Source organism: Coregonus lavaretus (assembly GCF_964263955.1).
Source record: "Coregonus lavaretus genome assembly, chromosome: 1".
NCBI classification, from domain to species: domain Eukaryota; kingdom Metazoa; phylum Chordata; class Actinopteri; order Salmoniformes; family Salmonidae; genus Coregonus; species Coregonus lavaretus.
The window spans coordinates 66,862,387-66,876,196 of NC_139988.1; positions in this window are offsets into that span (position 1 = coordinate 66,862,387).

The following is a 13,810-nucleotide window of genomic DNA, read 5'->3' on the forward strand; positions in this document are numbered from 1 at the left end:
ACGGTTACAGAAGTCAACAAATGATAGCTCCTGGGGAGTAGGAGTGATACTGGGGGCTGCAGGGCCTGGGTTAGCCTCTACATCACCAGAGGAACAGAGGAGGACTAGAATAAGGATACGACTAAAGGCTTTAAGAACTGGTCTTCTAGTGCGTTGGGTACATAGAATAAAGGGGGCAGTTCTCCGGGCGTTGTAGAAAAGATTCAGGGCATTATGTACAGAAAAGGATATGGAAGGATATGAGTACAGTTCAGGTAACCCTAAGCGTTGGGTAACAATGAAAGAGATAGCGTCATTGGAGGCATCGATTGAGCCGGTCTCGGCGTGTATGGGGGGAGGAACAAAGGAACTATATGAGGCAGTTTGAGAGGGACTAGGGGTTCTACAGTGAAATTGTATAATAAGAACTAACCCAAACAGCAATAGGCAAGGCATAATTGACATGGGAGAGAGGCATAAAGCAGTCACAGGTGTTATTAGAGAGAGCTAAGACACAACTGGAAATAGTGATAACGTTTGGGCTAAGACTAAACAGGACAGGGTACCGTGTAAAGGAACAGTCCAGCAGGCATCAGCTGTGCAGCTGAGTGATCATAAGGTCCAGTGAACAGCAATATGTGAGTCCGAGAGCAGTTCAAATTGGTGCTTCAGCACAGCTAGCAGGGAGCACAGTTGTAGTTTGCGTGTGCTACTTACTCATGTATGACTTACTACACTACTAGTGACTTACTCATGTATGTGTCTAATAAACCCTTATTCCATATCAGAGTGGACTCGGTGTATGATTGTACCACAGTTAAACTTCAAATCAGGTTAATAGAGAGCATAAAAGCTTTGAAACAATGCCAGCACAGTGTAACCTAGACTAATGTACTGGCTAACTACAGTGAGTTGGCTGAAGCTACATCTACAGTAGTCTTTCACTCTCAGCGTTGTTTAACAGTACAGTCTGTCACCACTATAGGCCATATCAAGATGTATTGTCATAGCATTGATATCACTCGTAGATATGTGTAGAATGGTGCATTGCCATTATCTGTTATGATTAATACATACAGTGGGGAGAACAAGTATTTGATACACTGCCGATTTTGTAGGTTTTCCTACTTACAAAGCATGTAGAGGTCTGTCATTTTTATCATAGGTACACTTCAACTGTGAGAGACGGAATCTAAAACAAAAATCCAGAAAATCACATTGTATAATCACAAGTAATTAATTTGCATTTTATTGCATGACATAAGTATTTGATCACCTACCAACCAGTAAGAATTCCGGCTCTCACAGCCCTGTTAGTTTTTCTTTAAGAAGCCCTCCTGTTCTCCACTCATTACCTGTATTAACTGAACCTGTTTGAACTCGTTACCTGTATAAAAGACACCTGTCCACACACTCAATCAAACAGACTCCAACCTCTCCACAATGGCCAAGACCAGAGAGCTGTGTAAGGACATCAGGGATACAATTGTAGACCTGCACAAGGCTGGGATGGGCTACAGGACAATAGGCAAGCAGCTTGGTGAGAAGGCAACAACTGTTGGCGCAATTATTAGAAAATGGAAGAAGTTCAAGATGACGGTCAATCACCCTCGGTCTGGGGCCCCATGCAAGATCTCACCTCGTGGGGCATCAATGATCATGAGGAAGGTGAGGGATCAGCCCAGAACTACACGGCAGGACCTGGTCAATGACCTGAAGAGAGCTGGGACCACAGTCTCAAAGAAAACCATTAGTAACACTACGCCGTCATGGATTAAAATCCTGCAGCGCACGCAAGGTCCCCCTGCTCAAGCCAGCGCATGTCCAGGCCCGTCTGAAGTTTGCCAATGACCATTTGGATGATCCAGAGGAGGAATGGGAGAAGGTCATGTGGTCTGATGAGACAAAAATAGAGCTTTTTGGTCTAAACTCCACTCGCCGTGTTTGGAGGAAAAAGAAGGATGAGTACAACCCCAAGAACACCATCACAACCGTGAAGCATGGAGGTGGAAACATCATTCTTTGGGGATGCTTTTCTGCAAAGGGGACAGGACGACTGCACCGTATTGAGGGGAGGATGGATGGGGCCATGTATCGCAAGATCTTGGCCAACAACCTCCTTCCCTCAGTAAGAGCATTGAAGATGGGTCGTCCAGCATGACAACGACCCGAAACACACAGCCAGGGCAACTAAGGAGTGGCTCCGTAAGAAGCATCTCAAGGTCCTGGAGTGGCCTAGCCAGTCTCCAGACCTGAACCCAATAGAAAATATTTGGAGGGAGCTGAAAGTCTGTATTGCCCAGTGACAACCCCGAAACCTGAAGGATCTGGAGAAGGTCTGTATGGAGGAGTGGGCCAAAATCCCTGCTGCAGTGTGTGCAAACCTGGTCAAGACCTACAGGAAACGTATGATCTCTGTAATTGCAAACAAAGGTTTCTGTACCAAATATTAAGTTCTGCTTTTCTGGTGTATCAAATACTTATGTCATGCAATAAAAAGCAAATTAATTACTTAAAATCATACAATGTGATTTTCTGGATTTTTGTTTTAGATTCCGTCTCTCACAGTTGAAGTGTACCTATGATCAAAATTACAGACCTCTACATGCTTTGTACAGTGGGGAAAAACAGTATTTAGTCAGCCACCAATTGTGCAAGTTCTCCCACTTAAAAAGATGAGACAGGCCTGTAATTTTCATCATAGGTACACGTCAACTATGACAGACACATTGAGGGAAAAAAATCCAGAAAATCACATTGTAGGATTTTTAATATATTTATTTGCAAATTATGGTGGAAAATAAGTATTTGGTCACCTACAAACAAGCAAGATTTCTGGCTCTCACAGACCTGTAACTTCTTCTTTAAGAGGCTCCTCTGTCCTCCACTCGTTACCTGTATTAATGGCACCTGTTTGAACTTGTTATCAGTATAAAAGACACCTGTCCACAACCTCAAACAGTCACACTCCAAACTCCACTATGGCCAAGACCAAAGAGCTGTCAAAGGACACCAGAAACAAAATTGTAGACCTGCACCAGGCTGGGAAGACTGAATCTGCAATAGGTAAGCAGCTTGGTTTGAAGAAATCAACTGTGGGAGCAATTATTAGGAAATGGAAGACATACAAGACCACTGATAATCTCCCTCGATCTGGGGCTCCACGCAAGATCTCACCCCGTGGGGTCAAAATGATCACAAGAACGGTGAGCAAAAATCCCAGAACCACACGGCGGGACCTAGTGAATGACCTGCAGAGAGCTGGGACCAAAGTAACAAAGCCTACCATCAGTAACACACTACGCCGCCAGGGACTCAAATCCTGCAGTGCCAGACGTGTCCCCCTGCTTAAGTACATGTCCAGGCCCGTCTGAAGTTTGCTAGAGTGCATTTGGATGATCCAGAAGAGGATTGGGAGAATGTCATATGGTCAGATGAAACCAAAATAGACCTTTTTGGTAAAAACTCAACTCGTCGTGTTTGGAGGACAAAGAATGCTGAGTTGCATCCAAAGAACACCATACAAAGGAAAGAATGAATGGGGCCATGTATCGTGAGATTTTGAGTGAAAACCTCCTTCCATCAGCAAGGGCATTGAAGATGAAACGTGGCTGGGTCTTTCAGCATGACAATGATCCCAAACACACCGCCCGGGCATCGAAGGAGTGGCTTCGTAAGAAGCATTTCAAGGTCCTGGAGTGGCCTAGCCAGTCTCCAGATCTCAACCCCATAGAAAATCTTTGGAGGGAGTTGAAAGTCCGTGTTGCCCAGCGACAGCCCCAAAACATCACTGCTCTAGAGGAGATCTGCATGGAGGAATGGGCCAAAATACCAGCAACAGTGTGTGAAAACCTTGTGAAGACTTACAGAAAACGTTTGACCTGTGTCATTGCCAACAAAGGGTATATAACAAAGTATTGAGAAACTTTTGTTATTGACCAAATACTTATTTTCCACCATAATTTGGTAAATGAATTCATAAAAAATCCTACAATGTGATTTTCTGGATTTTTTCCTTCTCATTTTGTCTGTCATAGTTGACGTGTACCTATGATGAAAATTACAGGCCTCTCTCATCTTTTTAAGTGGGAGAACTTGCACAATTGGTGGCTGACTAAATACTTTTTTCCCCAACTGTAAGTAGGAAAACCTGCAAAATCGGCAGTGTATCAAATACTTGTTCTCCCCACTGTATGTCATAAGTGTTTCCAACGTAGGTTTAGAGCTCTTTCTCTCATTTGGCATAGTCACTTAAAAAAATAATGTATATATAAGGGAAGGTGTTCAATTCTGATGTTATATTTTACATGTAGCTTGTAAACTGCTCTGTGTTCATATTTATTTTTATGAAACAAGAGGATGTGTTGCACTTTAGGTTGATAGTATAGTGAGCAGAGCACAGCAAGTAAATCGTTTCAGAAATGTGGGTTTAATGACTTCAACACTGAGTAATGGCACTCAAGCTGCTCGATTTGTAGCAGTGTTTCCCAAACTCGGTGCACATTTTGTTTTTTGCCCTAACACTACAAAGCTGATTCAAATGATCAAAGCTTGATGATTATTTGAATCAGCTGTGTAGTGCTAGGGCAAAAACCAAAATGTGCACCCCTTGAGTTTGGGAAACCCTGGATTATTGGCACATTTTGTGTGAATTCAAGGCCTTTAGATCTCAAGCCTAAACCTCCTACACCCTGCCCATACTCATTTGGGCTGCTCAGTTATTGAAGGTAACTTACTGCCATCTGCTGGATCAGAAAATACTGCTGCTGTAATTCGTTACCACTGATACATTCGTACTATTGATAACAACCATCAAAGCAAGATTCGCAATGCAAATTAAAGGCATTTCATTAATTTGGACATTTGCTCAGTACTTGAAGGGTGTCATTTCCAATGCTATCAAGTTGCCAACACCGATTGGAAGGTGAGTGTTGAGCCAATATCTTCTCTGTATCTATCTGTAGATCCAGAGGCATCAGGCAGTAGGTCCTCTGTTTTCCTGGCTAAATTAATTGTGGTAGAAAATTCCCATGACATTCTGATTCCTAATCTAGCTTTATTGTGGCCATGGAACCTTTTGAGCAGCATAGTGCCCACCAAAATTCTAATGACAAACACCATACGAGAGCTTTTATACCTATGCCCTACTCACACCACTGTACACGTTTGTAATTACTATATCCTATGGCAGCAGCCAGAACATTTTGCATACTAAAGTTGAAAATAGGTCTAAAAATATGACTGCGTTGAGGATGAGGGGGATAAAGTCGTTGATGTTGTCCGACAGCCTGGCAGCGTGGGATTGGTGCCAACAGCAAAGCAACTTCCCCTAATGTATCCTGGAGAAAAACACAGAGAGCATGTGGCAGTGGAGGGGGTCATTAAAATTATGTGAAATGGACAAAGTATTCTAACACACAGGTAACAAGTAAATAGCCTGACGTGGACACCAATTCAGAGGCAAACTATGTGAAAGTGTCTAGGAGTCATTGATAGGTAATACCACACAACATGAGAAAGAGACATACCTTGAGAGCATTATGCCAAACAGGAAGTGTAAAGAAGGGGCTTTCCTTGAAATATGGGGAAGGAGAGGAGGGTTTCAGCTGAGGTCCAAGCATTCTGTTATGTTCTGTCCAGTTGTCCCTCAAAACAGGCCTGTAGGTGCCATCAACCAGCCTACATACCATCTGAGTGAGTGAACTGTGAGGGTGGCAGAGAGAGAGAGATCAATAATCACTGTTGAGAATTCCGTTTTAAAATAGTGTAATACTGTTCTAGAGTCAGATTGTCTCAGCACGGTAGGGTACATTAGAGAGATATGCAAACTTACAGTCATGGGGCCAGGCTTTTTGCTTCTCATCAGGGTATTGTAGGAGGAAGTAGTGTAGTACATTGAGAGATTCTGGATAGGGCTGAGTGACTGGACTATGTGAATGGTCCTGTGAATGAGAGAGAGGGAGAGAGAGTGTGGGGGGAATCAGTAATATCAGACTTTCTCCTTATCATTGATCATCAGCCGTCCTGAAAGGTGGTAAGTATACATTCAGAAAAGTATGCCAATTGTCATAGCAATTAATTAAGTATCCTAATCATTATTCCTTTTCTACATCTGCCTTTCATTAAGCAGGAAAAGAGGTTTGTAAATTATACCCACACCAATAAAAAGGCTGATTTTAACGTACTGTATTGGCTGATGTAACTGGATGAAGTTCATGATGATCTGCTCAGATGCTAGCTAGTCAGTTAGCCAGCTTGTTAGCTATTCAGCACGTTAGCCGGCTAATGCTAGCTAGCAGGTAGTGCAAGCCAACTTTGTTCAGTTGTTGTTGAGTTCGTTCTATTGGCATGCTAATTGATAAATTAGGCATCTTAGCTAACATTACTATTTTTAGCTTCCTGTCACACAAATGTCTAATCCTTTCTCTGTGCTGCCGACACTGCAGTTTAACCCAGACTGGACACACACCCGCTATGCACCAATAATATTATATTAGAGTGTGTGTACTTCCAGGGATGAACCCCCAAAAAATGTTTGGTACATTTAGTCTTTATTTGTTATCTGTTACTAGATTTGGAAACCATAAACGAGGAAACGAGTTGTTATCCAATTTTCGTTTTGGTTTTCATATGCATATGCACAGGGACCAGTTTAGCCTGCTGAGGTTTTGTGGAAAAGCGAAAGTAAAAGTGTGTTTTGGTCAGACTTGTCCTCGGATGAAGGTGGTTTAGATATGGTCTTATGAAGGTATAGTTGTTTTCTATGACTGTCATACATTGATGTAGATATAAATCAGCTATTTTTAATCTGATGTGGAAGACCATTAAAGGTAAGGGTCTCTATTTTCACAAACCTAACACAATGGTAAATCTTAGCGCAGCTGCTCTTGTCATTGTCCCGAAGCCGTACAGTCCCACTTGCGTTAGTAGTTCTAAACGAGAACATTTAGGCTATATAGAAATAATGACGTTCAAATTGAAAATCATTAACCGAAATAATGAGGAATTATATCAGCCTAATTGGGGTGTACGTTCATCTCACATTCCTGTGTTCGAACCCTCGAACATCCCTGAACCGAAAACCGGAAAATAATGATATTTTGAGGAACAGAATCAGAACCGCGAACGAAAGTGATCTATACTGTTTCTGAACAGAATCATTATTTTAAAAGCATGTCCTGGCATTTTTTCCCAGTCCCACCAAAAACGCAAAGAAGCGCCTATGCTCACTCAGAAACCTATTACAGTGTCTACCCGCCTACCGGCTGAAAATATTTGCCTGTGGGGGTGTCGGCAACCCGCATTCTTCTTCTTCAATAAGGTTTAACGGCGGTTGGCATCCAATTTGTTACATTACCGCCACCTACTAGACTGGAGTACAACTCCCTTATATGTTGCTTGAAAAATTACATTTAAATATTTTTTTTTTTAGAGTCTCCTGAGTGGTGCTGCATCACAGTGCTAACTGTGCCACTAGAGATCCTGGTTCGAATCCAGGCTCTGTCGCAGCCGGCCGCGACTGGGAGACTCATGGGCGGCGCACAATTGGCCCAGCGTCGTCCAAAGTAGGGGAGGGAATGGCCGGCAGGGATGTAGCTCAGTTGATAGAGCATGGCGTTTGCAACGCCAGGGTTATGGGTTCGATTCCCACGGGGGGCCAGTATAAAAAAAAATGTATTCACTAACTGTAAGTCGCTCTGGATAAGAGCGTCTGCTAAATGACTAAAATGTAAAAATAAAATAAAGAAATACCCTACCATCTAACACTAGACTCACAAATTCAAAAAATATTATTAATAATTAACACAACCCTACTCCACTATTTAAATATATTCATTCCTACCTCATGCCCTCAACCTGAAATGATGGAACATCACCACTTAACTCTCCCTGTAACTCTTCTGATGTCAAGTCTCGCAAACCCAAATACCTCTTTGCAGCTGCCACCACAACCTCCATTTTCTTTGGCTTACATTCCATCCCTGCAGTACAATTAATAACCATTGCTATAAATGCTAAAAATCCAATCTTACTGAAACATATCTCACTTGTTGGCCTATCCCTCTGTACTGGTGCATATCTACTACTCTCACCACTCCCCCTTGACCCATCTTCCTCTACTTTCTTCACTGCCTCAGCATATGACAACTTCTTCACTACTCTTACCCTGGAAACCTCAACCTGCCTGTCTTGCATGGGATATTTCTGATCCCCAGCCGCATGGCCACCCCTACAATTAACACATTCAACTACTTTCCCCAATGATACACATTCCTTTGTCTCATGCCCTTATGCACACTTCTCCTACACACTGCTACCACATGCCCATAAGCTTGACACCTGTAACAACGTAATGTATTCGGCACAAAAGCTCTTACAGGATAACTTATATATCCTAACATCACTTTGTCGGGCAAAGACTCAACATCAAAACTCAAAAGAACAGACAATGACTCTTCTGTTTCACCACTCACGCCACCCTGTCTGCCTCGCACCAAACGACGAGCATCACAAACACCGGGAATCTTCCCCTTCAGTTGGTCAACTTTTACATTTACTGCTATCCCAGTAATCACCAGCGCAAAATAATCTCTTGCCCACATTCGTTTTAACGCGGAGCGCCTGCTCCCTCTGACGAGCAGAAACACAAACAATTATCACAAGACCACTTCTGGTTACCCTGCCAAATTCTCTAAAACGACGTTGGAGGCGGCTTATGAGACATCTGTGGCATTGTGTTGTGTGACAAAACTGCACATTTTAAAGTGGCCTTTTATTGTCCCCAGCACAGGGGGTACCTGTGTAATGATCATGCTGTTTATTCAGCTTCTTGATATGCCACACCTGTCAGGTGGATGGATTATCTTGGCAAATCAGAAATGATCCCTAACAGGGATCTTTAAAAATGTGTGTTCAAACATTGAGAGAAATAAGCTTTTTGGACATATGGAAAATTTTGGGGATCTTTTATTTCAGCTCATGAAACATGGGACCAACACTTTACATGTTACGTTTATGTTTTTGTTGAGTATGCAGTATATCGTGCGTGCAACCAGTCCTTTAACAAAACTACCCCGACGAGAGGATACTATTGTCAATAGGCGCTAAAGGTAGTTAGCGTCTATGAATGGGCTAGATATAGCCTACCGATGATATGGTGTTATAAGACTGAATAATTTCAATATGTTTGGAGGAATGTGTCTTTGGTAACCGGACAAGAGGAGCTCTTTTGAAATGGGGATGGATACAAGCCGAATGGAGTATCCTATGCACTGCAGGTAGGCCTACAGTGTGTGAATTGTGAATAATACAAAAGCTTCACGAGTAGACCATTTAGAAACCTTTTATGGATAGGCTACTTGGCTAATGGATGGCCAGGATAAGAAAGACACCAGACGCATTGCTGTTGAAACTAGCTTTTGTTATAGTAGGGTAAGGGTAGCCTACAAGGGCTCAATCGAAACGGAATACAAGCTATTCTTACAGGAAAATAACATAATTGTTTTTAAATATGAGTGTCACTTGATCATCTCATCTCTTCTTCCATGATGAGCATATAGCCTACATGGAGGAATTTTTTCGCACATTCAAAATAATAACAGGATCTGGCTAAAATAATGTAGATTAGCCTAGATAGATGAAAATAGGATGGCCCCAAACTTGATCTTTTAATAAAGATTTATTTGAAAGTGGTCTGATGTGCCAAACCCTTTATGATAGTCTTGACTACTTGGCGAATGCATTGGGCAGGACCAAAAAAAACGCCTTTATTGAGAGGAGTGGAGGCTATGCTTGGTTTTTTAATAAATGTTTTATCAAAAACATTTAGTTTTTTATGTTTCTAAATACAAGCTTTACTGGTACAAAATGCACATCCCTCTTGTTCCATATGCAAGCGTTTTTAAGGACACACGTCAGATAATGCCACCCCTCACACCTCAGCGCAAGCAAGCTCATATAAAACAGGTAAATTACCAATCCTGGCGCTAGGGTTTGAAAACAGAAGAGTGACAGCTTTAACAGGTCGAAATTGCAAATGAGCATGCATAAAATACAGCCCAAGAAGTATTACTTTCAATTTCCAAAAATAAACACAACATTCCAATTTTAATACAGTCAATTTTTACTGGGAAGGAGAAAATAGAACAAAAATAATACTACTAAGTAACCTAATGATGTGTGTAGTAATGATTTCAAACTTTGTTTTATACAGGCAAAATGGCAGAGTCCAGTGTATATAGTAAGTCAACATGTTACTTTCTCAGATGCCATTGGGGTTTTTTCTTGCTTAAATGTACTTGATCAAAAACTCCTTCATAGTGAGCTTTTGCAGTGCTTACACTTAGAATGTGAGCAAAATATCTGTAAGTGTGCCCATCATATGAAGGTCGATGTGTGGTCTAACATTTCATCAAAATATGTCAGTTATAAAGTTGTATGTTGTTACAAAAAGTAGCCGAGCTGATACGCCACCTTTTTTACATAAACCAGCTGCACTAATGATCAAGGTCATGGAATTAACAATACAGGTTCCATCTTTAATATCCTGTTGCAGGTAATCCAAGGATGAGAAAATTCTTCACTGTTGTTAGTGGCATTACCTTGGATTCTCATAAGGACTTTTTGAAACAACTCACCATGCAACAAGACTTTACTGAAGTGAGGACCCTGGAGGAGAGTGATGTCATCATGACTTTCTGTCCTATCGTCAGTCGTGCTGGGATTGATATTGAAGCAGCACTGAAGGAGATACCAAGTAAGAAGCAAAGTTATTGACATATACTGCGTATCTGAAATGTTTTATATCAAATCCATGTCAGTGTTGACCTATGTATCTAGCAAGAGGCTAATTATCTGAATGCTTTATTTGTTAGCTTTTTCTCATGCTAAACATTTTATTGTCACTTTCTAAACAGCTGGTAAACGTGTTGTTTTGGTGGTGCTGCATCATTCCTTCAACCCAGACTGCACAGTACCTAACAGTAGCATACTGGTGACCAGACATGATATACTAACAGTGGACTGTCTGTTCCATGAGAACCATGGACTACTGGACTGCCCTCGCAATAAAGAAGCAGTCGCTACGATTTGGAGGAGTCTAAACATACAGCCAAAGGTAATGTACCCTACCAACAACCTACATGTACTAAGGGTACATTTCTCTCATACTCCCCATGCATACTTTTGTAATGTTTTTTTATTGACCCATTCAAATGTTTCATATCACCTATACAGTATACAAATATGGAGAAGCACAGATTTCACCAAAATGTTTTATTAGTCAGAGTCTGATAGTCTTAGAGTAATGGTTGCTAGTTAAATGTTAGTTTTTTTTTTACTGTATTTGATGCCACAAAACAACTTAATGAGAAAATGAAACAGCAGTTTTTATCTGTTTTTTCTTTTTTATAAATTAGCAAACATGTCTAAAATCCTGTTTTTGCTTTGTCATTATGGGGCATTGGGTGCAGATTGATGAGGAAAATTGTTTATTTAATCAATTTTAGAATAAGGCTGTAACGTAACAAAATGTGAAAAAAGTAAAGGGGTCTGAATACTTTCCCAATGCACTGTACTAGAAGAGAAGTAGAATCGGATAAAGCAAAGTCACAGATAAATGGAGGTTACAAAAAATTTAAACATTGAACATGGTGAGACAGACTTTTAATAATCACATAATCATTATTTAATTATAAACACTGTTACAGTAGAATTTCCATAATTTCTCATACTCTACTATCATACATGTAGTATCACCTCAGCTGCCTTGCATTTTCGCCTAATGTCCCAACACAGAATTTGCATGTCCTTTGTCATCTCATAACATCAGGTACAGGATCTGATGACTAAATTGAGAAGCAAGATGACTGGTGAGTCTGATCTATAAATCTCAGTGATTTTTTCCAAACAAGTGCAGAGACTGTCATTTTTTATTTCATATGAATTAAACATTTTAATTACTCTGCCATTTTTTAAGTCATGTCACCCCCCTCTTTGTCTTTTCCTAAATAAGTCTATTCAACACACCATCGTTGTTAGAATCTTGATATCACCAACAGAGTTTGTGTTATAAGCAGTTTTAGGAGGGAAGGCAAGTCAATTTCCCCCATTCCTCTTTTCCCCAACCCAACAGTTTACTGCCATCTGACAATGGCCCATCGAAACTACACCTAAACTATATCAAAACTAATTTCACACATAGGCCTATAGTAATAGATGAAGCCTAACAAATCAATGCTATCTAGCTAGCTAAGTTTTGCTTCGTTGGACCATCGTTTACAATGTATGCTATTTCAGTTTGTGTAGTTGTTGGTTTAGCTTTCTGTAACTTTGTAGAAAGTACGGTGTAATGAGCATGCTGTTTAATCAGCTTCATGATATACCACACCTGTCAGGTGGATGGATTATCTTGGCAAAGCAGAAATGCTCCCTAACAGGGATCTTTAAAAATGTGTGCTCAAACTTTGAGAGAAATAAGCTTTCTGGGCATATGTAAAATTTCTGGGATCTTTTATTTCAGCTCATGAAACATGGGACCAACACTTTACATGTTGTGTTTATATTTTTGTTGAGTGTGCAGTATATCGTGCGTGCAACCAGTCCTTTAACAAAACTACCCCGACTAGAGGATACTATTGTCAATAGGCGCTAAAGGTAGTTAGCGTCTATGAATTGGCTAGATATAGCCTACCGATGATATGGTGTTATAAGACTGAATAATTTCAATATGTTTGGAGGAGTGTGTCTTTGGTAACCGGACAAGAGGCGCTCTTTTGAAATGGGGAGGAATACAAGCCTAATGGAGTATCCTATGCACTGCAGGTAGGCCTACAGTGTGTGAATTGTGAACAATACAAAGGCTTCACAAGTAGACCATTTAGAAACATTTTATGGATAGGCTACTTGGCTAATGGATGGCCAGGATAAGAAAGACACCAGATGCATTGCTGTTTAAACTAGCTTTCGTTATAGTAGGGTAAGGGTAGCCTACAAGGGCTCAATCGAAACGGAATACAAGCAATTCTTACAGGAAAATAACATAATTGTTTTTAAATATGAGTGTCACCGGATCATCTCATCTCTTCTTCCATGATGAGCATATAGCCTACATGGAGGAGTTTTTACGCACATTCAAAATAATAACAGGATCTGGCTAAAATAATGTAGATTAGCCTAGATAGATGAAAATAGGATGGCCCCAAACTTGATCTTTTAATAAAGATTTATTTGAAAGTGGTCTGATGTGCCAAACCCTTTATGATAGTTTTGTCTACTTGGCGAATGCATTGGGCAGGACAAAAAAAGCGCCTTTATTGAGAGGAGTGGAGGCTATGCTTGGTTTTTTAATAAATGTTTTATCATAAACATTTAGTTTTTTTTTGTTTCTAAATACGAGCTTTACTGGTACAAAAAGCACATCCCTCTTGTTCCATATGCAAGCGTTTTTAAGGACACACGTCAGATAATGCCACTCCTCACACCTCAGCGCAAGCAAGCTCATATAAAACAGGTAAATTACCAATCCTGGCGCTAGGGTTTGAAAACAGAAGAGTGACAGCTTTAACAGGTCGAAATTGCAAATGAGCATGCATAAAATAGAGCCCAAGAAGTATTACTTTCAATTTCCAAAAATAAACACAACATTCTAATTTTAATACAGTCAATTTTTACTGGGAAGGAGAAAATAGAACAAAAATAATACTACTAAGTAACCTAATGATGTGTGTAGTAATGATTTCAAACATAAACCAGCTGCACTAATGATCAAGGTCATGGAATTAACAATACAGGTTCCATATGTAATATCCTGTTGCAGGTAATCCAAGGATGA